The following is a 27209-nucleotide window of genomic DNA, read 5'->3' as shown; positions in this document are numbered from 1 at the left end:
AAATGGGTGAGTACGAAGATCCATCAGCATGTAGCTTCTTCATGTATTTTATATCAATATGACTCAAGTAGCAGTGCCACAAGTAAGTGGTACTATCATTACTACTTTGTATCTTTTGGTAACAATATTATGAACATGTGTATCACTATGATCGAGATTCAATATATCATTCATTCTAGGTGCAAGACCATTTAAGGTATCATTCAACTAAACAGAATAACCATTATTCTCTTTAGATGAATAATCGTTTTTTCCATTAACATAATCCAATCATGTCTATGCTCAACGCAAACACCAAATAACAATTACTTAGGTTTTACACTAATCTCGATGGTAGAGGAGCATGCGATGTGTGATCGTATCAACCTTGGAAACACACACATCGTCACCTTGCCTTTAACTAGTCTCTGTTTATTCCGTAGATTTTACTTCGAGTTACTAACACTTAGGAACAGAACCGGTATCTTATGCCCTGGTGCTACTAGGAGTACTAGTGAAGTACACATCAATATCTTGTATATCCAATATACTTCTGTCGATTTTGCCAGCCTTCTCATCTACCAAGTGTCTAGGGTAGTTCCTCTTCAGCGCCTGTTCCCCTTATTTCATAAGCACGTAGTCTCGGGTTTGGGTTCAACCTTTGGATGTCTTCATAGAACAACAACTGGTTTGCCGTTTAATGTAGTATCCCTTCAATCACTTTCCCTTCTTGAAACTATTGGTTTTACAAACCATCAACAATTGATGTTTCCTTTTCACTTCTACTTCCGTGGTGTCAAACATCACGAATGGCTCAAGGATCATCATATCCATACTTGATATGTTATAGTTCATCACCAAGCTCTAGTAGCTTGGTGTTAGTGACCTTGGAGAACTATGAGTGTCTCATGTGGAAGTTCAACTCCCACTCGATTCAAGCGATTGTAGTACTCAGATAATCTGAGCACATGCTCTAGATTGAGCTCTTCTCCTTTACTTTGCAAACAAAGAATCTTGTCGGATGTCTCATACCTCTTAACAAGGGCACGAGCATGAAATCCGAATTTCATCTCTTGGATCATCACTTATGTCCCGTGACGTTCGAAACGTCTTTAATGCCTTAATTCTAAGTTGTTTAAGCAACACGCACTGAACTATCATCTAGTTATCAAAAAACATGTATGTGAGATGTTCGCAACATCTACAGACCATGCTTGGGGTTCAGCACACTGAGTGGTGCATTAAATACATAAGCCTTTTGCGTAGCAATGAGGACAATCCTCAGTTAACGGACCCAGTCCACACAATTGCTACTTCTATCTTTTAACTAAGATTTCTCTAGGAACGTATCAAATACCGTAGAGCTATAGCGCAAGTTACATAATTTGCAAAGACCTATTTGACTATGTTCATGATAATTAAGTTCATCTGATGAACTCCCACTTAAATCGACATCCCTCTAGTCATTTAAGTGATACATGATCCATGTCAACTAAACCGTGTCCGATCATCACGTGAGACGGACTAGTCATAATGGTAAGCAACTTCATGCTGATCGTATTCAACCATACGACTCATGTTCGACCTTCCAGTCTCTTGTATTCGAGGTCATGTTTGTACATGCTAAGCTCGTCGAGTCAACCTAAGTGTTTCGCGTGTGTAAATCTGCCTTACACCCGTTGTATGCGAATATTAGAATCTATCACACCCGATCATCACGTGGTGCTTCGAGACAACGATCCTTCGCAACGGTGCACACTTAGGGGAATACGTTCTCGAAATTTTTATGAGGGATCATCTTATTATGCTACCGTCGTTCTAATAAATATGATAAAAAACATGATAAACATCACATGCAATCATATAGTGACATGATATGGACATTATCATCTTTTCTCTTTCGATCTCCATCTACAGGCATCACATGATCATCATTGTCACTAGCGTGACACCATGATCTCCATCATCGTGTCTCTGTGAAGTCGTCATGCCAACTACTATTACTACTAGAATAGCTAATCGTTAGTGATGACCCACAAGTATAGGGGATCAATCGTAGTCCTTTCGATAAGTAAGAGTGTCGAACCCAACGATTAGTAGAAGGATCTGACAAGTGGTTTTCAACAAGGAAATATCTGCAAGCACTAAAATTGTCGGTAACAAGTGATTGCGTGGTGAGATGATTCGTAGGAAGAAACAAGTAACAAAAGTAGCAAAGATGCAGCAAAGTGGCCCAATCCTTTTTGTAGCAAGGGACAAGCCTGGACAAAGTGTTAGAGGAGGAAAAACACTCCCGAGGACACACGTGAATTTCTGTCATGCTAGTTTCATCATGTTCATATGATTCGCGTTCGTTACTTTGATAGTTTGAAATGTGGGTGGACCAGTGCTTGGGTACTGCCCTTACTTGGACAAGCATCCCACTTATGATTAACCCCTCTCGCAAGCATCCGCAACTACGAAAGAAGAATTAAGACAAAGTCTAACCATAGCATTAAACTAGTGGATCCAAATCAGCCCCTTACGAAGCAAAGCATAAACTAGGGTTTAAGCTTCTGTCACTCTAGCAACCCATCATCTACTTACTACTTCCCAATGCCTTCCTCTAGGCCCTAATAATGGTGAAGTGTTATGTAGTCGACGTTCACATAACACCACTAGAGGAAAAACAACATACAACACATCAAAATATCGAACGAATACCAAATTCACATGACTACTATTAGCATGACTTATCCCATGTCCCCAGGAACCAAATTAAGTACTCACAAAGCATAATCATATTCATGACCAGAGAGGTAATGAGTAGCATCAAGGATCTGAACATAAACTCTTCCACCAAGTAATCCAACTAGCATCAACTACAAAGAGTAATCAACACTACTAGCAACCTTACAAGTACCAATCTGAGTCGCGAGACGGAGATTGGTTACAAGAGATGAACTAGGGTTTGGAGATGAGGTGGTGCTGATGAAGATGTTGATGGTGACGAGTCCCCTACGATGAGAGAAGTGTTGGTGATGACGATGGCGACAATTTCCCACTCCGGGAGGGAAGTTTCCCCGGCAGTATCGTCCTGCCGGAGCTCTAGATTGGTTCTGCTCAAGTTCTGCCTCGTGGCGGCGGCGAATCCACGAAAAAGCTCCGCCTTGATTTTTTTCCAAACGAAACCCTTCATATAGCAGAAGAGGGGGACCAGTGGGCTAGCATGCTGCCCACAAGCCCTCATGGCGCGGCCTGGGGGGGTGGCCGCGCCGTGCAGGCTTGTGGCCAACCCCTGGCGCCCCTCTGGCACTTCTTCGGCCCAGTATTTTTTATAAATCCGGAAAAAAATCCTCGTTGATTTTTACGGTGTTTGGAGTTGCGCAGAATATGTACCTCAACTTTGCTCCACTTTCAGGCCAGAATGCCAGTTGTCGGCATTCTCCCTCTTCATGTAAATCTTGCAAACTAAGAGAGAAAAGGCATAAGTATTGTACCGTGAAGTGAAATAACAGCCCAAGAAGCGATAAATATCAACATGAAAACATGATGTAAAATGGACGTATGAATTAGCAATGAAGCAAAAGTAGTAAACACATGGCATTGCATCTCATACCATAAATTAAGACAACTCGTATGGCTCCTGTCGGTTGTCATACTCAACGACATGCAAGTCGTGATTCCTATTACAATAACTTGATCATCTCATACATCACACATGTAACATCACAACTTTGGCCATATCACATCACATGTCAAACCCTGCAAAAACAAGTTAGACGTCCTCTAATTGTTGTTGCATGTTTTACGTGGCTGATTTGGGTTTCTAGCAAGAATATCTTCTTACCTACGTGACAGCCACAACGATGATATGCCAATGCTATTTACCCTTCATAATGACCCTTTTCATCAAATCCAATCCTACTAGAGTGGGAGAGACAGACACCCGCTAGCCACATTTATGCACGGTGTGCATATTGGCTGGTGGAACCTGTCTCACGTAGGCGTACATGTAAGGTCAGTCCGGGCCGCTTCATCCCACAATACCGCTGGGAAAGAATAATACTAGTAGCGGCAATCAATTGACAAATCAGCGCCCACAACCTTTTGTGTTCTACTCGTGCATAGAATCTACGCATAGAAAACCTGGCTCTGATACCAATGTTGGGGAACGTAGCATAAATTCAAAATTTTCTTACGCCATATTCAGATCTTCCTATGGAGAGACCAACAACTGGAGTGGGGTGAGTGGATCTTCATACTTTGAAGATCGCTAAGCGGAAATGTTGCTAGAATAAGCAGAAATCTCTACTATTAAAGCAGGATGTGCCGTCGTGATGGTTCAACCTCCGCGATGGTTCGACCTCCTCTGTCACCCCCCTCGATCGCACGTGATAGAAAAATAGCTCGATCCCGCACGCCCGCACATGAAGCCAAGAAAAACAAGCCCACGCTCCCACGCATTGTCGCTAAAAAAGCACAGAATAAACTGCCGCCCACCTCTCCCCGATCCACTAATCTCGTTGCCCGTAGTGACACCGTCACCGCCACCACGCACAGGCGGTCGCCCTTTCCGGCCATCCGCCGCCGCCACGCGTAGCCGGTCGCCGTCTCCATCCATCCGCCGTCGTCCGCCACTGCCACGTGCAGTCGGTCGCCCTCTCCGATCATCCACCGCCGCCGCCGCCACACGCAGTTCGTCGTCCTCTCCATCCATCCGCCGCCATCACGCGTGGTTCATTCTCCTCTTCGTCCATCCACCGCGTCGCCGGTCGCCCTCTCCGTCCATCCACCACGTCGTCGGTCGCCCTCTCCGTCCATCCACCGCCGCCGCCACACACGGTTCGTCGTCATCTCCATCCATCCGCCGCCGCCACGCGCGGTTCATCGTCCTCTCCGGCCATCTGATGCTGCCACGCGTAGCCGGTCGCCGTCTCCGGCCGTCCGCCACCACCCGCCGCTGCCATGCGCAGCAGGTCGCCCTCTTAGGCCATCCACCGCTGTCGTCGTCCTCATTCTACCTCCCGAGTGAGGAATACCGGCAAGAGGAGGCAGGGGGGATGGGAATGGGAGGTCGCTCCTGTGGTACACGGTGAGGGACGAGGGCCTCAAGGCGGCACTGCAAAGGGATAAGAAGGTGCGGGATGTCAGGATGGCGCCCCTGTTGAAGGTCAAGAAGCTCTCCGACAAGGTCATCCTGCCGTCCCGCGGCTCCGCACTCGCCGTCGGCTCCGACTTCACCGCCGGCTACGACCTCTCCAGGTACGCACACACTCCCTCCATCGCCATGGACTGCTCTCACCTTCGGCCTCTCGACCCTGAATGGTTTCTCTGCCCGATCCCACCACGATGGAGATGGTGGTGCCGACGAGGGGCAAGGCACTGGCGACCATCGACCTGAGCATCTCCATCCCGGAGGGCACCTACGCGCGCATCGGTGAGTGTTCTTCTCCCCGGGGATCTTAGTTTCCCGGCCGCGCGTCTGGTGTTTGACTAAATGCTTACCTCATTCGTCTTGTTTACAGCATCGAGGTCGGGCCTAGCGCTGAAGCACTCCATCGACGTGGGCGTCGGGGTGATAGATGCCAACTATCGGGCCCGATGGGCATCGCGCTCTTCAACCTCTCGGAGGCGTACTTTGCGGTGAGGCCCGGCGACCGCGTCGTGCAGATGATCGTCCACGTGATTGCAACGCCCGAGGTCACCGAGGTGAACGACCTCGACGCCACCCTTCATGGGGATCAGGGAAAACGACACGAGATTGGTAGGAAAAGGGCGCCCTCTTGATCGATCACGGAGGGACGAAGTGCTCTTGTCGACATTCTTCTGAGTACGCCATTATTCTGTCTCTATCATGAAATTGATTAATCTTCCATATCAAATTGCCTTAAAACTGGTAAACTTCCATCATCCGATTGCTTTGAAACTGATCCATCTTAACTTCCATCAATAGTTGATATTATTTCTAGGGGAAAAGGGCAGTTGTCTGAAGATTGTGTCCAAAAAACAAATTCAGAAAAGCGGGCCAGCCACTAGCACCTCGGTACACAACCCAGATCATAAATAAGTATTGTGCTCATAGTTTGACAAGCATCAATGATAAGCTCTTGCATTGATATCATTCATATACAAGATAAGCTCTTACATTCATATACAATCTTCAGTTCATTCTGAGTTCTATATTCATGACAAAAAAGAAATACAATTTCTACATCTGAAACTTCAATTCAGGCTCTTGCTGGCTCTTGCTGCTCAAGTACTACCTGCCTCCTCCAGCGTTGCAATGCAGGCCGCGTCTATGTGGTTATTGCCCTTCATCCATGGCTGCTTGCGCTCAGCAACGCGGCACTCACTTGGTACGTCCCACCTCTGCCGCCGTTGCAGGGATTGGAAGAGAAGGGCCACGGGAGCCGGTGAGCTCTCCGAGGAGAGCGCATGCCCCGAACCCGACCCCCGCCCTCAGGAGAGTTCCGTTTCCGCTGCCCCGTAATCTGCTCGAGCGACGCCTAATGCCATGGTTTATTGCAGGTCAAGGTGGAGTACGTGCCCGAGAAGCCCAACCTCAGCGCTGACGACCCTCTCCTCCTCGGCGTCTTCGAGAAATTGAATTCCATGAGTCGTATCTTCTTTCTTGCTATAGAGACAGCAAGATAGAGCTTGATTGCATTGTTGGATGCATACCACATGTATGGTCAGCTCTTAACGTCTTCGGTGAAAGGAAATTGTTGTAGACCAGAGTTGAAGAATATACTTTATCTGTTTTTCAGGTTCTTGACCCCAATCCAGAGGCGATGCCAAAGATTAAAATTAATTATTCATGTGAGGAGTTCTTGTACTCTGTGCAACTACTATGCCTTTCAGGTCTGTTCATCTTCTATGTGTCTAGAAAATGTGTTGACATGTGAATGTGATTAGTCCTCCACGCTCATCTAACAAATGACTGCTGGACTATGCTCAAATTAATTATTAGTATTTGTAATATTCACTTATGATCTGTTAATTTGTCTTCTGATTGTTGTTTGCTGTTCCAATTTCCTTTTTTTGGGGGGTTTGTTGTGCTTTTAAAATTATTGCATATTTTACTACATACAGGATTTTGTTGAGGACAAATTTGGCCTTGGGTTGATTGCTCATGCAGTTGAAGAAGGGATAGCTCTCATATGCCCAGAATGTATTTGATGAAAATCCAAAGAGGCTGTGCATGAAAATCTAAACCGTTATTTGATTATTCTCATATGACCAAGTTATGAATCTGATGGGGCTCTTGAATTCCGTGGACAGCGGTTGTGCAACGCTGGTCCATGCCTTTAGCAGCAACCTCGAATGGGAGGGACGAGCCATCACACATGACATAGGAGGTTAGTGTCTGCGTTCATGTCTTCAGCAGCAACCTCCCAGACACATGACATAGGAGGTCCATGTCTTCAGCAGCAACCTCGAATGTTCTTTGACACACATGACATAACTCCCCTGCCGCCACTACTCCACCGCACGGAGGTGACAAGCGCATCCGGCATCTGGACCATAGGCGCCGCCGGCAGGTTGTGGTGGTGGTGGGAGAAGCCTCTACTTCCACTGCTGCTTGAACTCGGAGACGCCGACGCCCTTCGATCCCCGCCCCCGACCCTCTGGTACTCTTCCTCTTCTCATCACAATATTCAGAAAGTTCAGTATATTCAGAAAGTTCAGAATATTCAGAAAGTTCGGTTGGCTAGCTACTGTTGGAAGCAGCAAAAGAAACAAAGTAAAGCTTAGGCCATATCCAGTTACATTCGGTATATTTTCCATACAATTCTGATATCAATTTTGATTCATATAGACGCACTAGACTGGCAAAAGGTCTCTTTTATCATTTACCCTACCCAGGAGTAGGTACTGTTTAGCACTGAAAAAATTAGTTAACTGAAAAGGCAGGCAAATAAAGTACCTGGGCAAAGTTGGCAAGCACATGTATGCTGTTTTGCCTAGTGTTTCTAGAATGCGGTTGATGGAGTCGTACTCACGGCGATTCGGAACGCGGTGTAATTCCGATCTAGTGCCGAATTCCGCGTTCAACACACGTGCAGCCCAGTGACGTCTCCCGCACCTTGATCCAGCAAGGCGGAGGGAGAGGTTGGAGAAGATCTCCGGCAGCACGACGGCGTGGTGTCGATGGAGAGACGAGGTCTGCCGGCAGGGCTTCGCCAAGCACCGTGGGAGAGGAGGAAGAAGAGAGACAGGGTTGCGCCAAGAGACATGGAAAACTGTGTTCTCAAAGGCCAAAAACCACTCTGGGCTGGTTCCCTTCCACCTTTTGGCCCATGTCACCTTTTGGGGCTGGTGGCCCCTCTCGGTGGACCTCCGGAACGCCTTCCGGTGGTCCCGGTAGTCTCGGTACGCTACGAGTGACGCCGAAACATTTCCGTCGTCCAAACCCATCCAACCTATATATCAATCTTTACCTCCGGACCATTCTGGAGCTCCTCATGACGTCCGCGATCTCATCCGAGACTCCAAAAAACCTTCGGTAACCTCGTATAACAATTCCCTATTACCCTAGCGTCATCGAACCTTAAGTGTGTAGACCCTACGGGTTCGGGAATCATGCAGACATGACCGAGACACTCTCCGGCCAATAACCATCAGCGGGATCTGGATACCCATGGTGGCTCCCACATGTTCCACGATGATCTCATCGGATGAACCACGATGTCAAGAACTCAATCAATCCCGTATACAATTCCCTTTGTCTGACGGTATAGAACTTGCCCGAGATTCGATCGTCGGTATACCTATACCTTGTTCTATCTCGTTACCGGTAAGTCTCTTTACTCGTTCCGTAGCACATTATCCCATGACTAACTACTTAGTCACACTAAGCTTATTATGATGATGGTCTACCGAGTGGGCCCAGAGATACCTCTCCGTCACACGGAGTGACAAATGCCGATTTCGATTCGTACCAACCCAACAGACACATTCGGAGATACCCGTAGTGTACCTTTATAGTCACCCAGTTACGTTGTGACGTTTGATACACCCAAAGCACTCCTACGGTATCCGGGAGTTGCACAATCTCACGGTCGAAGGAAAATACACTTGACATTAGAAAAGCTTTAGCATACGAACAATACGATATAGTGCTCTGCTTGGATTGGGTCTTGTCCATCACATCATTCTCCCAATGATGTGATCCTGTTATCAATGACATCTAATGTCCATGAATAGGAAACCATGATCATCTATTGATCAACGAGCTAGCCAACTAGAGGCTTGCTAGGGACACATTGTGATCTATTTATTCACACATGTATTACTGTTTCCTGTTAATACAATTATAGCATGAACAATAGAGATTATCATGAACAAGGAAATATGATAATAACCATTTTATTATAGCCCGTGTAGTGCCCGTGTTGCTGTGCCTGTGTGCACCGGCGAGTTCGTCGCCGGCGTCTCTCTGCACTAGCAGGGAAGGCACCCCCTTTTAGTTAGTCATCTGGTGTGGATCCCCTCTCCTAGCAGAACCACCCACCTAGCCTACTGGTTGGAGCATAGTGCAACGACCGCGAGGTCGAGGGTTCGATGCCCAGCACCCCTTTTAAAATTCGGCTATTCATTTTCCCTTCGTGTGCTAGTAGGTAGAGTTTGTTTACCTAGTATGTTTCCCTTGTTAGTGCAGCTACACAGTCGTAGCCCAGTTCTAAGGGGAGCAGTGTGTGTAGGGGGAGGTAGTGGGTTCGAGTCCCCCTCTTTTTTTTTAAATTTTCCCTCCTTTGTTCGTGTGTGATGTGTAGTGTTCCACTAACAAGTGGGCCACATGGCCACCTGTCATGCCATAGGGGCCCTTGGTGACTATGACCACTTGGCCCCCCATGTCAACTTAATTACTATGGTGATTTTATTTTGTGTGGTGTATTATTTCAATTTTGGATTAATTCCATAAATGGAATGTGCCAAATTTTGCCTCATGTGACATATAAGTGAGTTATGATTTGTAGTGCATTTTCCTTTTCTGCTTTGTGTAGTTTTATACATGCAAGCATATGAGTGTGATATATGGATTTGGGGTAGAAAACCCAAGGAGCCCAATGGTGGCATTAGATTTTACTTTTGAGGAAGTTGGAAAAAATGTCATTCTATGATGAGGTGGCATTTTGTCATTTTTGTAGGATTAATTCTATGCATGCTATGAAGTTTGTGCCAACATGAAAGCTCTAGCATTTTATGTTTACTAGGGCCTGGTATTTTTGTTTAGAATGTTACTCTTGTGAATAGGTGGATCCTTTGCTATTTTCAAGGGATGAAATATTGTTGTTTGGGTAGCTAGAAATATTTCCGGATGTTGGAACCATTAGTTTCTTCCCCTGTTGTGACCATAGTTTCCATGAGTGTGTTGATCTTTGGTGGTTGCACCAATGTCATGAAATGTAGTGGTTGAACCCCTCTACATCTTGATGCCTCCAGTTTGGTCATAGGACTTCGCATCGTAGTTTATTTCCCTCTCAAAGTTGCCACTTTGTTGAAAATGGTAGAAAGTGAAATTTTGATATTTTCACTAAGTCCGACTTTCTGCTATTATTTTCATGCCCTGTTGATCTGTTCAAATTAAGTTTTCTACGGGGTTTTAGCCCAAGCAATGCACTAGTGTTTGCTAGAATGTGTGTTCCTCCACATCCCTGTCGAATTTCATGCCTTATGGTTGGCTATAGATACTTTAATTCCTGTGAGTAACGTGGTAAGATAATGGATGTGGAAAGATTGTGTGTTATATTGTTTTGGGATTTGTGTGAGCTATGTTTGATGTATTTGTGTGTTATTTAGCTCTATTCGACCTGGAATTTTATGCGTGTTCTAGTGGTGACCTTGGAATGCCAAGTGGATTCCCATAGTTGTTGGTATTTTGCTGTTATATCTCCATAGCCCCTCATATCTTGTTTTCTAGTTTCCGGGAGCTACGTAACTCGGTTATCATCTATCTTTGTATGTTTTTGCACCGTCTTCGCGTGTTGCATCCATTCCTTATATGATCATGAATGTCTAAATAAGTTAACTTGAGGTTATGTACAAAATATTAATAACTCAAGTAATGCATGAAAGATGACTAGTGTAGAAATGCCATGCTTCCTTTCATGCCACACATGCATCATATTGGTTATAACATTGTCACTTCCTGGTGTTTATTGGCTGTTTATTTTCTTTTGGGTAGCATCGGGAGCTGAGAACAAGTTCGAGGATTCTGTTGAGTACGTTCATGAAGATCAAGAGCAGTTCCAGTCTGAAGATCTCACAGACAAGATGATCGTGACCCTGACATTGTACGTTATGCCTAGTTGAATCGTTTCCATCGTACTTACCGCTATCTACCATGTGATAAATAAGCGTCCAAACATTGCCATGAAACCTCTAACCTTCACCTCCAAGCATATTTTGTTTGGATAAGATAGTGCTTGCTCAACCCTCATAGCGTTGCTAGTTGCAGGTGCAAGCTGGTCCATGTGATAACATGGGCAATTGATATCATCTTATTTAAATGCTATTTAATTAACACACCTATACACTTGGTAAAAGGCGGAAGGACAGGCCTCTTGCTGGGTGTCGGTGCACTAAAGACTGGGGTCTCCAGTGCCCCCGGACTAGTGCACGGACACCGGCAACCCCTCCACAGCGGCAAGGCGCATCGCTGGAGCTTAGAGCGGAAGCAAGACTAAGAAGCCCCTGGCAAGCACTCGCTTGCTGGGAAAGAAGAAGAGACCCCGGCAGGAGCTCCCTGTCGGGGAGATAGACAATGCCACGACGATACCCTCCTGCCGAGGGAGAAGGACTGAGCCCCGGCAAGCCACCCTTGCTGGGAAGATTGACAAGGCCTCGACAGGCCATCACCTCCCTGCCGACAGGAACAGGAAGACCCCCAGCAAGGTAACCCTTTCGGGAAGGAAGAGAAAGCCCGAGGAGAGGAGCGGGCCCAAGGAGCACTCGCGACCTGTGAATGCCTCCACCGATGATGCATGGACCACGCGTCCGCCCGCACGCCAGCGCACCACCCTGAAGTTGCCACGTGTGGGTACGTGTCCACCCCCCCACCTGACGAGGTCAGGGAAGTCTGTCAAAGCATTTAATGCACCGCAGTAACACTGTAACTGTCGGTCGGCGTTGTTTCACTCGTGAACTCACCGTTCACCCACTGAGCCACTATGGTGACCCCTTCGCCTATAAAAGGAGGCCCGAGGCTCAGTTGTAAGGACTTTTGGCTTTTTGACCAATCGAAAGGCTGTCAAGAGGGACAAATCTACAATAACCCGAAACGAATAACTAAATGCACACATGAGTAGGGTTTTACGTACCACGCTGCCCGAACCTGGGTAAAAAGATCTTGTCGGGCCCTGACTGTTGGTTGCGCTCTTGCCGTGACCCCTCTCCCCGCCAAACCAGCAAAAAGGGGACCGCTGAGGACCCCATAGGTGTCGATCCTTTCAACGATATCTTTGGCGTGCCAGGTAGGGGGATCGCCCGAAGCAGGCCGACGTCACCGCCGCCCCGATTCGATGAACCACTCGTTGGCTCCACGAATCTCAGTTTGCCGCTGCATTTTCCCTGAGTGGGAGGAGGCAGTGGCTGCTCCACCCGCGCAAGATCCCGTAACGCCTCCATAGGTGCTATGCGAGCACTGGTGGAAGGAGCGGAAGCCCCGAGCTCCACATCGCCCCGCCGACATGCCTCCTTGGAACGTCGTGCTACTGTCGAGGGCGTGACAAGGGGATTCAGTCAGGCCTCCGACGCTTACTCCGACCGACGCACATCTCCGGAGTGCTGCATGGTCATCAAGGACGCGTCCGAGGCCCCGAACCGCCCCTTCACGCACCCTCCGGCTCGCATTTCTCCTTGGAGCACTGTGACGCCTGAAAGATGCGCTTGGAGGATCCGCCAACAAATCTCTTGCAAAAGAGATGAGAAAGTGATACGCCCTAGTCTGCCTCTTTCCTGCAGAGTGGCCAAAGACCACCAACGAAAACCTCGTCGGCAAGAAGGCCGCTGGAGGCAACATCAGCTTGCCGGGGGTATGGATATTCCTCCCCAGCAGCACCTTCAGACGCTGCGGCTAGGAATGTCGTGACGCGCGAGATAAGTACAGAGGCAAACTTCTTGCCAGACTCTTAGTAGATTAGTTGTATCCTTTTGAATCATTGACTTTTGCATAAGAATCCCGTGCGCAGATGGACCTTGCTAGAATCTGTGTACTCCGACTTCATTTCGAGCCTGTTCAACGACTTGAGCGGCCATAGAGCGCCCTCATCTCGTTTCGAACTCATTCAACGTTTCGGGCAGCTACGTAGCACCTTATTTCGCCTCGAGCCGCACTCAACGATTTACATGGTTGCACTGAGTGCATTAAGGAGTCTTGCCGGTGACGACCTCCTCTGTTGAGTTTTCTAAGGATCCGCTCCTCTAAGTACTCGCGACAGGATAAGTCAAGCCGACAAGCATCCGGAAAGTACAAAGGAATAATCATACAAAATGAGAGTCAAATAAAGGATGCATCTATTCATTCATTTGTCTCGATACATTTGCTACCACTTGCAAAGCATTGTTGTCCTAACCTAAAGACTCTGTCTTTTGACGAGGGACGGCCTATGCGGAGGAGTGAGATGGATGGGACAAACCTCCGCGCAAACACCCTAATTTCTAGGGCAAAGCTCGGAGGCCACCCTCTTTGCTCCAGAAGCCACCACCACTCTCGCCCAATCACCCTCAGGTATGGAACTGCCCTGATGCACCAATGCATGTAGGGGCGGGCCGATCCACGCCCATGGCTTTTGAGGCCATGATCGTCACTTGCCCGACCGCCGCTGTGCATGTACTACGCGTGACAGAGGCGTTTTCTGGGAATAAAGAGGACATCATGCGCACGCCGCATGTCATGCCCCGGACACACCCGTCGGCGGTCATTACTCCTGGCGAGATCTAGACTGGCCCCACATATCAATACTAGTCTTTTCTGCGCACTTTGTCCTCACTCATGCGCCCGTCCAACCCTTCCTCGTCACCCCCACACGAGGAAGGGCTGTCAGTCCTGCTCGAGCTCTCTTCGCAGCAACCGAGATGCGCACCTGAGCTCCCATATAGCTTGACGGAGAGCAGGCTGTCCACGGTCATCTTGAAGTGGAGAACGTGCCCATCCTAGAGATTGTGGGCATGAGAGAATTTGTTCCACCCACGGCCAAGGAACAGGAGCCGGTGCCCCGGATGCGCTAAGGCCACCGGTACGACACCATTGCCGCAGCCGTGTACCCGTAGCCTAGCATCAGGGGCTTCTCTTCCTCCATCGCCTTGGCAAAGGTGCATGGGATCTGTAGTCGGGTCCTGATGTGTCCTCACAATTGGACAAGGAACTCCAATGGTGTCCTTTCGACATGAGTTCCCATCGAAACAAGCCCAGGAGAAGGCGGAGACGCTGGAGTAGCACTCCACCTCCCTCGGCCACGTCCCTGGCGTCCTCGGCCCCCCGATCCTCTCCCGCCACGGTCGACGGGGCTGCCGCTGGCTGCAGCTCCTGAAGTTGTGGCATGATCCAAGCGGGTTCCCCTTGCTGCCATGGCGGCCGATGGAGGCCAGCCCCGTCCACTAACCATGGTCAGGGGCGGGCGCCACCGGCAAAGCTAAGACAAACAAGAGAAGACAAGACGATAGGCACGGAAAGCTTCGAGAGTGAGATGGATGGGAAAAACCTCCGCGCAAACACCCTAATTTCTAGGGCAAAGCTCGGAGGCCACCCTCTTTGCTCCAGAAGCCACCACCACTCTCGCCCATTCACCCTCAAGTATGGAACTGCCCTGATGCACCAATGCATGCAGGGGCGGGCCGATCCACGCCCATGGCTTTTGAGGCCATGATCGTCACTTGCCCGACCGCCGCTGTGCATGTACTACGCGTGACAGAGGCGTTTTCTGGGAATAAAGAGGACATCACGCGCACGCCGCATGTCATGCCCCGGACACACCCGTCGGCGGTCATCACTCCTGGCGAGATCTAGACTGTCCCCACATATCAATACTAGTCTTTTCTGTGCACTTTGTCCTCACTCATGCGCACCCGGGATCAACTTGGCCCCACATATCAATACTAGTCTTTTCTGCGCACTTTGCCCTCACTCATGCGCACCCGGGATCAACTTCCCGGTCGGTCACCCATCCTAGAACTACTCCAAGCCAAGCACGCTTAACCTGGAAGTTCAGTCCGACTGGGCTCCCGGAAAAGAAGGAATTCCTTATTGATATGAGTAGTCTATCATAAGTCAGGCTATAACATACACCACCACTGAGAGGAACCGACGTCCTCGTCGGGCCACAGGAGCGTTCCCTCTTGGTACAAACGTCTGTGCATCCAGTCTAACGCCCCGGACACACCCGCCGGCGGTCATTACTCCTGGCGGGATCTAGACTGGCCCCACATATCAATATACTAGTCTTTTCTGTGCACTTTGTCCTCACTCATGCGCAACCGGGATCAACTTCCCGGTGGGTCACCCATCCTAGAACTACTCCAAGCCAAGCACGCTTAACCTGGGAGTTCTGTTCGAATGGGCTACCAGAAAAGAAGGAATTCCTTATTGATATGAGTAGTCTATCATCCCTAATAAGCAAGGCTATCACACCGCACCCCCTCCCACTTCGCGTGTTCAATGCGCGACGTGGGGAAAGAAAGTCTGTAATGGTTCGATTCCGATAAACCCAGCGCCCGCGAGTCCGCGCACCGCTTTGGGCTTGGCCCAACAACGCCTCGCATGCGTGTGTAACCCAGGCCCGGGGGCTCCTGTCGGTGCAGTAAAGACTGGGGTCTCTAGTGCCCCGGACTACTGGCGGACACCGGCAGCCCCTCCGCGGCGGCAAGGTGCGTCGCTGGAGCTTAGATTGGAAGCAAGACTCAAAGGCCACCAAGTACAGCTTGCAAGCCCCGCGGCAAATACTCGCTTCCTCGGAAAGAAGAAGAGACCCCGATAGGAGCTCCCTGTCAGGGAGATAGACAATGCCACAGCGAGACCCTCCCGCCGAGGGAGAAGAACTGAGCCCGACAAGCCACCCTTGTCGGGAAGATTGACAAGGCCTTGGTAGGACATCACCTCCCTGCCGAGAGGAACAGGAAGACCCCCGGCAAGGTAACCCTGCCGGGAAGGAAGAGAAAGCCCGAGGAGAGGCGCGGGCCCAAGGTGCCCTCGTGACCTGTGAACGTCTCCACCGATGAGCACGCCACCGACGATGCATGGACCATGCGTTCGCCCGCACGCCAGTGCAACACCCCGAAGTTGCAACATGTGGGTACGTGTCCACCCCCCTGACGATGTCAGGGAAGTGTGTCGAAGCTTTTAATGCACTGTAGTAACACTAGAACTGTCGGTCGATGCTATTTTACTCGGGAACTCACCGTTCACCCACTAAGCCACTGTGGTGACCCCTTGACCTATAAAAGGAGAGCTGAGGATCAGTAGTTAGGACTTTTTGCTTTTTGACCAATCGAAAGGCTGTAAAGAGGGACAGATCTACAGTAACCCAAAACGAATAACTAAACGCATGAAGGAGTAGGGTTATATGCACCACCTAACCCGAACGTGGGTAAAAAGATCTTGCCGGGCCTTGACTATTGGTTTTGCTCTTGTCACGACCCCTCTCTTCGCCAAACCAGCAAAAAGGGGACTGTTGAGGCCCTCATAGGTGTTGATCCTTTCACTGACACTGGGTGATTTGTTCCACTTTTTCGCCTTAGTTGCGACTACCGGTGTTTTATTCCATAACTGAGCGCTCCTAACACGTTCGGGGTTGTTATGGGAACCCCCTTGGTAAATCTTTTAGTGTTAAGGCTTGTCTGGCAAGACCCAACTTTGGCGTTAAATTTGCTAACAACTTAATAAAAAGCATAGGGAATAGCTACCCTGAGGAACTTAGTCAACCCCCCGGGCCAGTGCTCCTGATGAGTGTTGGTCCAAACTATCAACCGCCGGTGGCCGCCAGGGGAAACTATGTGATTGGCCTACCGGAAGTTTGGACAATCTAAAGTGTCGTGAGACTGAGATGTGCGGGTCTTATCAGGGTTGTCGCAACGTCAAGAGGTCTTGCTGGACTTGTCTTACCTTAATGATATATCTTATGCATCGGGATTCCGGTGAGATTTTGAGACTTTCTCAGAGTTGAGGTTTTCCACTAAGGAGTGTGACAAGATCGCAAGTTTTCTGATCGAGGATTTCTGTGCGGCCTGTGGTAATTTGTGATGGATTAGTTGGGGCACCCCTACAGGGTTAAGTCTTTCGGAAAGACGTGCCCGTGGTTATGTGGCAAACATGGAAACTTTGTTAACGTCCGGTCTAGAAAACTTGAAGTAACTTAATTAAAACCTGCCAACTATGTGCGTAACTGTGACTCTTTCCTTCAGAGTTCCTTCTCTGATCTTGGACATGGTGGGGTTATGAATGACGTAGGTAGGTGTTCAGGATCAGTTAGTGATCATTCTTAGTTGCGACCGTCCTGCGTAGACTACTAAATTACATCTTGTTCTATGTAAGTTAGCCACCATAAATGCTTAGTGCTTCTGCAAACTCAAACACAAACCCCATCCTCACCTAATGACTGAGTTAGATTCGATGCCATGGTCATGAGATTGCTGAGTCCTTGTGGCTCACAGATTACCACAACCAGCCCACAGGTACATGTAACGTAGATGCATATGCTTCCGAGGACACCCAGATGAGGTGGGAGTTTGATGAGGATAGTGGCCGACTGTCCGTGACGTATCCCGATGACTAGAGGTCTTTGGTCATGATCGTGGGCCTAGCAAGGCGGGATACCATTAGCTTTTGTCATCTATTTGTCCTTATTCGGACCGTGTTTTCTGTTTGAATAATGAATGACTGTGTGACTCTGTAATTTAGCTTGCGGCGAGTGTAAGCCAAATCTTATTACTCTTCCATCTATTATGTATTGCAATGTTTATCCTGCTTGTGAAACGCATAGATGAGACTCTTTCCCCTTTTTAAGGCCCGCCCCCAAATAAGGAAAGTGTCGCATCTTAGACGTTACAAGTAGACATTTCCACTTTTCTTCGACTTCCTCGATACTTCTGAATGGGGTTACTGGGAAGCACTTCCTATGTAAAGCTAGAGTCAGGAAAGGGGATTCCATTTCTCCTCTACTGTTTGTGCTGGCTGCTGATCTCCTACAAACTATGGTCAATGATATGCTTAGGACATGTGAAATACAGTTGCCAATCCCCTGTCTTGATAAGGACTTCCCTATCATCCAATATGATGATGACACTCTAATATTATCCCTCTTGTGGATGAACAACTATTGGCCCTAAAAAGAATGCTAAAGGTTTATTCAAAATCAACTGGTATAAAAATAAATTATCACAAATCCTCCATGGTGCGAATTAATATATCTAGTGAAGAAATAGAGAGATTGGCTAGGGTTTTTGGGTGCATAGTGGGATCAATGCTCAAAGTACAATTGCTCCCTAAGGTGACTTTGGTAATTAATAACAACATATGCATCATTGGACTATTGAATTTCTCCAAGTACATTTCAGAAAAGTTCAAAGATGCTTTGGCTATTGGATTGTTGGATATGCCCTTTGATACAAGGAAGGAATAGGATTGGCTAAAGTTTTAAGCAAGAAGACTCTTCATTTTACACTTTGTGGGAAATCACTTTGAGTCCATAGGAAAGCCAATACTATTAAAAGGGAATGAGGTATTATGATGAATTGGTTGCTCAAGTGCTTAGAGATAACCACCAAAAATACTCAGGCACTTTCCCACAAAATATATTTGTCCCAAGCCACATAAGCAAAATCGATGCCACCAACATTTCCCACTCGGCTATACCGATTTTACACTTAGACATATCCTATGCCAAACCCACCATGTTGCTACAACCAACATTTCTACCGGTTCCACCGAGATTGGGTGACCAACATTCTGTTGAGGTAACTTCAAGTTTCAGAATTTTCGATTTTGAAGTCGGTCTCACCGAGGTTGTGAACCAGTCCAGGTCATCATATCGGTACCACCGAGATTCCTATATTGGTCTCACCGAGAATTCAAAGTTGCCACATTTAGTGCAACTCGGTACCACCGACATTAACATTTTGGTGTCACCGAGTAGGGCAAATTGGATTTTGGGGTTGCCTATATATACCCCTCCACATACCTCTCATTCGTAGAGGAAGCACTCATAACACACTTACACTTGCCAGATCCATTTTTCTGAGAGAGAGCTACCTAATCATGTGTTGAGATCAAGAGATTCCATTCCAACCATTTGAACCTTGATTTCTAGCCTCCCCATGTTGCTTTACACAAGATCAATCTCTCCTACCCATGCCAAATATGTGAGAGAGTGATTGAGTCTTGAGAAGACTATCTTTTGAAGCACAAGAGCAAGGAGTTCATCGTTCTACCACATATATTACCTTTTGGAGGGTGGTGCCTCCTAGATTCGTTAGGTGTCGCTTGGGAGCCTCCTACTTCATATTGTGCAGTTGAAGCAAGATGTTTGTAAGGGCAAGGACATCGCCTACTTCGTGAAAATCTACCGTGAGTGAGGCTCGTCATGTGTGGACGGAAGCCATGGTGGAATAGACAAGGCAGCTTCTTCGTGGACCCCTGGTGGGTGGATCCCTCTATGGACTCACACAGCCGTTACCCTCCGTGGGTAGAAGTCTCCACTAACATGGACGTACAATAGCGCCACCTATTTGAACCATGCCAAAACTTGTCGTGTCAACCTTTGTGTTTTAACTCCCTACCTTACCCTCTATTTACACTTGCATGTTTTACTTTCTGCTTCAATACTCTTAGATATGCATGTGTAGTGTGTACTTGACCAGTCATTGTTGCTAACATAGGCCCACGCTAAAAAATGGGAAAAGACTAAGTTTTATATTGTCAAGTAGTCCAATCACCCCCCTCTAGACATACTTTCAATCCTACAAGTGGTATCAGAGCTTTGGTCTCCGTTGCATTTGTTTCACAACATAGGATAGTATGGCGTCTAGTGATGGAAATTATCACCGTAGAGGTCCATATTTCAATGGCACTAATTTTGCTAGTTGGAAGCATCAAATGAAAATGCATATTCTTGGTCATAGTCCTGCCATTTGGGTTGTTCTTTGTATTGTTGTGCAAGGTGATTTATTTGGAGAAGGAAGAGAACCGGATCGGGAAGCAACATCGGAAGAATTGAATATGCTGCAATTCAATGCTCAAGCCTATGACATCCTGTTCAACTGCTTGTGTCCCGAAGAATTAAACAAAATCAATCTCTTTGAGAATGCAAAGGAAATTTGGGATACTTTGATTGATATGCACAAAGGTACCGATTCTACTAGAGAATCTAAGTTGGATGTGCTTCAAAGTCAGCTTGACAAGTTCAAGATGAATGATGATGAAGGAGTCGCTGAGATGTATTCTAGGCTAGATCTCATCACAAATGAGATTGTCTGCTTAGGAAGCAAAGAGATGACCGACAAATTCATCATCAAGAAGATACTTAGAGCTTTGGATGGAAGATATGACGCCGTGTGTGTTGGGGATATAATCCCACCGTATTACCCGCCCTGAGAGGCCGAGTCAAGATGATGGCGGCTCAACATTCATACTCAAGATGGGTCGTGACTTACGAAGCAGAAGGCGCAAGGCGGTTTACCAAAGAGAGTCGGCGGCGACACAAGATAGGAAGAGGGCGACTCTTGGCCCACAAGGAAGAAAGTCGCCTAGAGTTTCCTTGCTTAAGGAGTAAGGCGAGTTAGAGACGTAATGGGTCACGGATCATAATGTGACCCGGACTCTTCTAAACCTAGGGTCTCGACCTGTATATAAAGGCGAATCTCTAGGGTTGATAGACTTAAGTTACAATCAATCGAGAGCTAGGTCAGACGAATACGCACCCTTGTAATCGATTTCATCATCAATACACTCAAAGCAGGACATAGGCTTCTACCTCCATCGGAGGGGCCGAACCTGTGTAAACTCGTCTCTAGTTCCCGATCAACCCCTTTGATTCGCCACCTAGTCATGATGGCTCCATCACTAAGTCCTTCCACAAGGACATCTACCGTGAAAAAACCACGATAGTTTGTCGGGGGGATAACCCTGGGGTAGGCTCATCGAGCCTACTCCTTTGCCTTCAACCCATAAGGAATAGCAAGAATCATTCTACAAAGCCCAAGTCTCCTTGGCCAGCTAGGTAGCACCTACCGGCTAGGGCGAAACGACATACTCTCTGGCCGACCAGGAATCACCTACCGGCTAGAGGCGAGACGGCTACCTCCCTCTGGCCGTCTAGGCCAAGACGGCTAGCTAGAGGCGAGGCGGTCGTGCCCAGGCCGGCTAGTCAAACGACTAGCCGGCTAGGGAGCTCAAGTCACATCAAACCGTAAGTCATGACAAGACCCTACGGTTAAAGGAGGCTACACGTCAGCAAAGGTACTAGATCGGGGTGCACGACAGCTACAGCGTCGGCAGCCACGCCGCCGACCTCCTCCGGCTCCGATCCATCACCCTGCACAGTGTCGGCCCGTCAAACTCCCACTCCATTACTGCACTCGGCATGGGAACAGTGGAGACGACCGTACTGTCTACCCATGATGAATCTCGCTGGACGACGCCGGATGTACCACACCTGTCCTGTGTCAACCTTACGCGAGATCCTTACTGGCAAGCCGGCGGGTTCCATAGCCAGACGGGACCTCGCAGCCGGCGGGCCGCTCCAGCAACAAGACAAGACCCCCGTGGCCCCCCTGTCCAGCCGACGAGGCTGCCAACCGGGTCCCACCCTTGTACTTTTATCCATATTGTAGGTCAGTGGGTTCGTCTATAAAGCCACCTGGCCCCCCTCCATGCAGAGGGTCGATCAACTTCATACACACACACCACATAAGAGAGGCAGACACGAGCCGACGGCTCCTTCTTCCTTCTCCACAATACAGCTCCAGGAGCACATTGTAGTTCCTTTGATACATCATACACTCCGGCAGGATTAGGGGTGTTATCTCTACGGAGAGCCCTGAACCTTGGTACATCGTGCGTTCCATGCTTGTACCATCCTCGTTCCCAACGCCCTTCGGTGCCACTTCGGTTCCCACCATCTTTAGCCTACCCATGGCTTATCTTGTGAGTAAACACCGACATTTGGCGCCCACCATGGGGCCATCCGTGGCATCGGCTAGCTTTACGCGCTAGGCGGGGCCCTGCGCTTACGCCGCCGGATGCATCGCATCCGGACCGATCTGCATGCCCGTGGAGCCTGCTTTCGATGAGGCTTCACCCGTGATGATCGACATCCCAGTCCATCATGCGACCTCTGATGGAGAGTCCGACGACGAGTCACTCCCCAGCGTCGTCATCGCTGCTATTGAGAACCTCGTTCTCTTTAGCGACTTGCGCCTCAACGATGGCCCTTGTTACCCTGGCGAGGACTTCGACGTCGAGGAGTTATGCGCCATCTTCAGTAGGCTTTACCTCACCGAGACGCCTACATTCGACGTGCACCCTAGCAATGTGCTCATCTTTGACGGTCCACCGTCGTCTACGGGGTTCCTTACCCCGTATCAATGGTGGTGAGCAGGTCGCAGCCCAGGAGGCCGTGAGTCTTCAGGCTTTCGAGGTAGACGCCTATTTGCGCTATCTCAGCAATTGGCTTCGGCTACTTGGATTTCGAGTAATTCTTCGCCGTCGGAGGCTCGATGGCGAATGGGGCATGTTGATGGCATCGTGGGAGGGGATGATGTTCTTCACATATAAGAAGCCCCTCTGCCAATGCTTGATGGAGTCCTGGAGCGCCATCTGGGGGAATCCGCACTTTGTCTGATGATGTACCAGTGCCGGGCCGCACGGGGTCATCGGGCGAGCGCCATCAAGCTTCTCCACCATGGCCTTGTCCATCTTAATGGACTGTTGCTTGAAGAAGAATAGGCTCTACTAGAGGTCGAGGCGGGGCTCGATCCCCAGAAAGCCCTCGCATAGGACGACGAACGAGGCAAGCTGAAGAATGGAGTTTGGCGCCAGATGGTGCGGCTGCAAGCCGAAGAATGTGAGGAAGTTGGCGAAGAAGGTGCTCGGTGGAAGCCCGAAGCCTCTGTAGAAGTGTTCATCGAACACGACTACTTCTCCCTCCTGTGGTGTCTGGGCGGTCTCGGCTCCGAGAATCCGCACGACCAAGAGGGAGGCTGGAGGCAGCATTCGGCGATGGCGGAGCGCGTCGATGTGGTCGGTGCAGATATCGCTGCCGAGCCAGGCACCGTTGTGTTGGCCCTTCTTGGAAAAGCTGCTCGACATGGCGGTGAGCAGCGAGAGCTCGAAGTGGAGGCGGCGACAGTCTGCGCGATGGCTAAGATGAAGAAGAAGACGAGACTCTCTCTTTCTTTGGGATCAGGGAAGGAGGGGGCACAAGTGCGGGGCGAGAAGGGGGCAAATGGCCTCCTCGGTACCCCCGCACCCCATTTAAACCCCACGATGGATCGTGAGGAGGGGATCCGGTGCGCACTGGTCCCATCATCTCCAATTATTATGGAGGCATTACGACTCCTGAAACCCAACCGTCGCGGAGTAAGTCCGCAGAGGATCCTCCGTGCGAGGGCCGAGGGGGCATCGTGGCGGGACCCAGGGCTCAAGCCCAGTCCCGTCATCTGAACAATCCATCATCATGTCAGGCCGGGCCTGGCACGTGGCGCAATTTGCACGACCTACGACGAAGCCGAGGCGTCGCTGGGAAGCCAGCCAGCTTCCGAGCCGGCGTCTCCTACCGCAGGCGGCGGTAGGAATTCAACAGAAAACCACTCAAGCCGACGAGGCCACCCGCTCCAAGGCAGCGGGCCTCCCCAACTTCAGGGACTACTGTCGGGGGGATAACCCCGAGGTAGGCTCATCGAGCCTACTCCTTTGCCTTTAATCGAGAAGGAATAGCAAGAATCATTCTAGAAAGCTCAAGTCTCCTTAGCTGGCTAGGAAGCACCTACCGGCTAGGGGCGAAACGGCATACTCTCTGGTCGGCCAGGAAGCACCTGTCGGCTAGAGGCGAGACGGCTACCTCCCTCTGGCCGTCTAGGCCAAGCCGGTCGGCTAGAGGCGAGGCGGCAGTGCCCAGGCCGGCTAGTCAAGCGACTAGCCGGCTAGGGAGCTCAAGTCACATCAAACCGTAGGTCATGACGAGACCCTACGGTTAAAGGAGGCTATGCGTCACCAAAGGTACTGGATCGGGGTGCACGGCAGGTACAGCATCGGCGGCCACGCCGCTGACCTCCTACAGCTCCGATCCATCACCGTGCACAGTGTTGGCCCGTAAAACTCCCACTCCATTACTGCACTCGGTGTGGGAACAGTGGAGACGACCGTAGTGCCTGCCCATGACGAATCTCGCTCGACGACGCTGGACGTACCACACGTGTCCTGCGTCAACCTTACGCGAGATCCTTAGTGGCTAGCCGGCGGGTCCCATAGCCATACGGGACCTCACAACCGGCGGGCCCCTCCAGCGACAAGACAAGACCCCCGTGGCCCCCCTGGCCAGCTGGTGAGGCTGCCAGCCAGGTCCCACTCTTGTACTTTTATCCATATTGTAGGTCGGTGCGTTCGTCTATAAAACCCACCGACCCCCCTCCATGCAGAGGGTCGGTCAACTTCATACACACACACACCACATAAGAGAGGCAGACGCGAGCCGACAGCTCCTTCTTCCTCCTCCGCAATACAACTCCAGGAGCACATTGTAGTCCCTTTGATACATCATACACTCAAGCACGATTAGGGGTGTTATCTCTATGAAGAGCCATGAACCTGGGTACATCGTGTGTTCCATGCTTGTACCATCCTCGTTCCAGCGCCCTCTGGTGCCACTTCGGTTCCCACCATCTTTAGCCAACCCATGGCTTATGTTGTGAGTAAACACCAACACAGTTGGTGCCCACCATGGGGCCAGCGCACGGTGGAGTTGAGTTCTCAAAGGGAGCCCTTCCAGGGTTCGGAAGCTACGCGGTTGGTCTCATGACCAAGATCCGCTGTGGAAAGTGCTACATCGACAATTCGAGGTGGGGTCCTGAGGCCGGTTCAATCAAATCGGGTTAATGGGTCCCCTTTGGCAAGATTCACGTCTTCATCGGCAAGATTGGTGCGCTCGTTCCCGAGTCGGACATATACACCAACATCGCCGAGTCGGATCGGTTCGCCCAACCCACCAAGGATTAGATTAGGTAGCGTCATGTCTTTGTTGGCTTTAAGTTGGGGGCCAGCCTCCCGGATGAGCCGGCGACTCATGGAGACACCCGTGTCAACTCACACAGCGAGTCATCCTTGGGGGACACAGACTCAATATGTCCTCTCTATGAGGGAAGGCTCGCGGGCTTTCCTGAGGCAGCGATCTCTATAGGTCCGCAAGAGTCGCCTCGCCAGGTTGCCATCTACATGGTAGGGGCAGCACCGGCTTCGAATTAGCCAGATGTGGTGGCCGCCAATGGAGCCAGCAGGTCTAGAAAAACGCCGGCCCAAGAAATGACGGACCTGATGGTCGAGATTTCAAAACTCGTGGCAGTCGTTGTTACTGCTGACAATCAGGAAGAAATCAATGCCGAGCTAGCAAAACTGCTTGAAGAGATGGCCAAGATACAACATGACATTGATGCTGAGAACACCCGGATGGCGGATCAGCGGGTTCAAATTAACAAGGGGTCGAACACTTGAAGGCTGAGGTATGGCGGCTCGAGCGTCGGCGAGTAGCCTCCGATGCGGTGCACCAGAGGAGGCATCAGAGTCGTCTCCCGACCAATCTTAACCCCACTCATTTATTTGAAAGCCCACACACGCCTGGTGTGGAGCATAATCCACTTCGACAGACTAGTCAACAGGTTGAGTCGGCTCGGCTGCCGGCCAACTAGCGGCCGGCTTAGCCTCCACCGGTCCAGCCATCGTCTTAGCGTTTCCAAACACCACAGGGCCACTTCTCCAACCCCGTAGACAATATGTTGGATGCACCCTGCAACTTGGAGTCTCTCCCCATTCATGGAAACACCCAAATCAAGGTGGAATCAGGGAACACCATCGAGATGCTGAAGACGGTGTAGTTCAACAAGTGCAATTTTCTTATAGTCGTGATCGGCTACACTCCACACCCCACGCTAGTCACACCAAGAGTTGCCATGATGATCCCCCAACGATTTCCAGCAGCAGTCGCCAACCGCAGCCTCAAGCCAACCCGCCTGGACTCCCAATGTCGAATGCTCAAGCACTTGTGAATGCGGCCCGAGCCGCCCGTCACGCAGAAGCAGAGGCAGAGGCGGCAGTGGCGGGTCAGATGGTTCCGACTTACGTACAACTGGTGTCTGCGTACAGTGGGTCGGGAGGAAGGAACATAGGCATCCCCTGCTTGTTGTTTGCTCTTCGTAACGAGCGCATGCCCAAAGATTTCAATGGCTCTCACAAGGTTCCCAATTACACACGTGATCTTGATCCAGGTGCACGGATTGAGAGTTACGAGCTTGCTATGGATATGCTTGTTGCCAACGATGATGTTGGAAGGACCGGCTTGCACGTGGTTGAAAATATTACCACCCAACTGCGTCAACACCTGGGCGGAATTGAAGGAGTGATTCATTAAAAACTTCCGAGGAACTTGCAAACGCCCAATGACGATCGTAGATCTGCAACATTACGTTTAGCGTATGGATGAGTCAGCCCACCATTGGACGTGGCAGGTTGCGGAGATTATCCACTCATTGGATGGCATCACGGCGGCTCAAGCCGTGCTGATCTTGGAGAAGAATTGTCACTTTCAACCTCTGGTATTGAAGCTTGGTCGTCTTAAGCGGATGGTGTAGGATATGGGCGAGTTGATGGACACCCTCACCAGATATGCCGAGTTGGATGGCAAGAAGGATGTCAGCTCAGATGATGATAAATCTAGTGAAGTCAAGAAAGGAGATGGAACCGAGAGTCATCCCAAAGCTCATGGACGCAATGGCAACTAGGGAGGTCAAGGAAAGAGAAGGCAGCAAGATGGCGTGTCAGATTTTGTTGCCAATACCAGGGCCAGGCCAAGAAACCAGCGGTGGAATACTCGTCAAACTCGGGGCTATAGTGGGAGAAAACCACGTAATTATGAGGAGATGCTCAAGGGACCCTGTCCTAAGCACAATACCCCGTCTACCCATTCTTGGGAAAACTGCTTTGTGATGTAGGAATTTCGGCTTCAAGCGTCCAGGACCAACAAGGGGGGAATGGTGGTGGACATCCG

General features: G+C 49.7%; 1 pseudogene; it reads left to right on the top strand.

The window, feature by feature from the left end:
- Positions 1-5113: 5113 nt before the first annotated feature.
- On the top strand, positions 5114-6615 carry LOC123427661 (annotated as a pseudogene).
- Positions 6616-27209: the final 20594 nt, after the last annotated feature.

The sequence above is a fragment of the Hordeum vulgare genome, chromosome 2H, assembly GCF_904849725.1.
Source record: "Hordeum vulgare subsp. vulgare chromosome 2H, MorexV3_pseudomolecules_assembly, whole genome shotgun sequence".
NCBI classification, from domain to species: Eukaryota; Viridiplantae; Streptophyta; class Magnoliopsida; order Poales; family Poaceae; genus Hordeum; species Hordeum vulgare.
The sequence above is the reverse complement of the archived record's forward strand: the minus strand, read 5'-3'. Positions and strand labels throughout refer to the sequence as shown.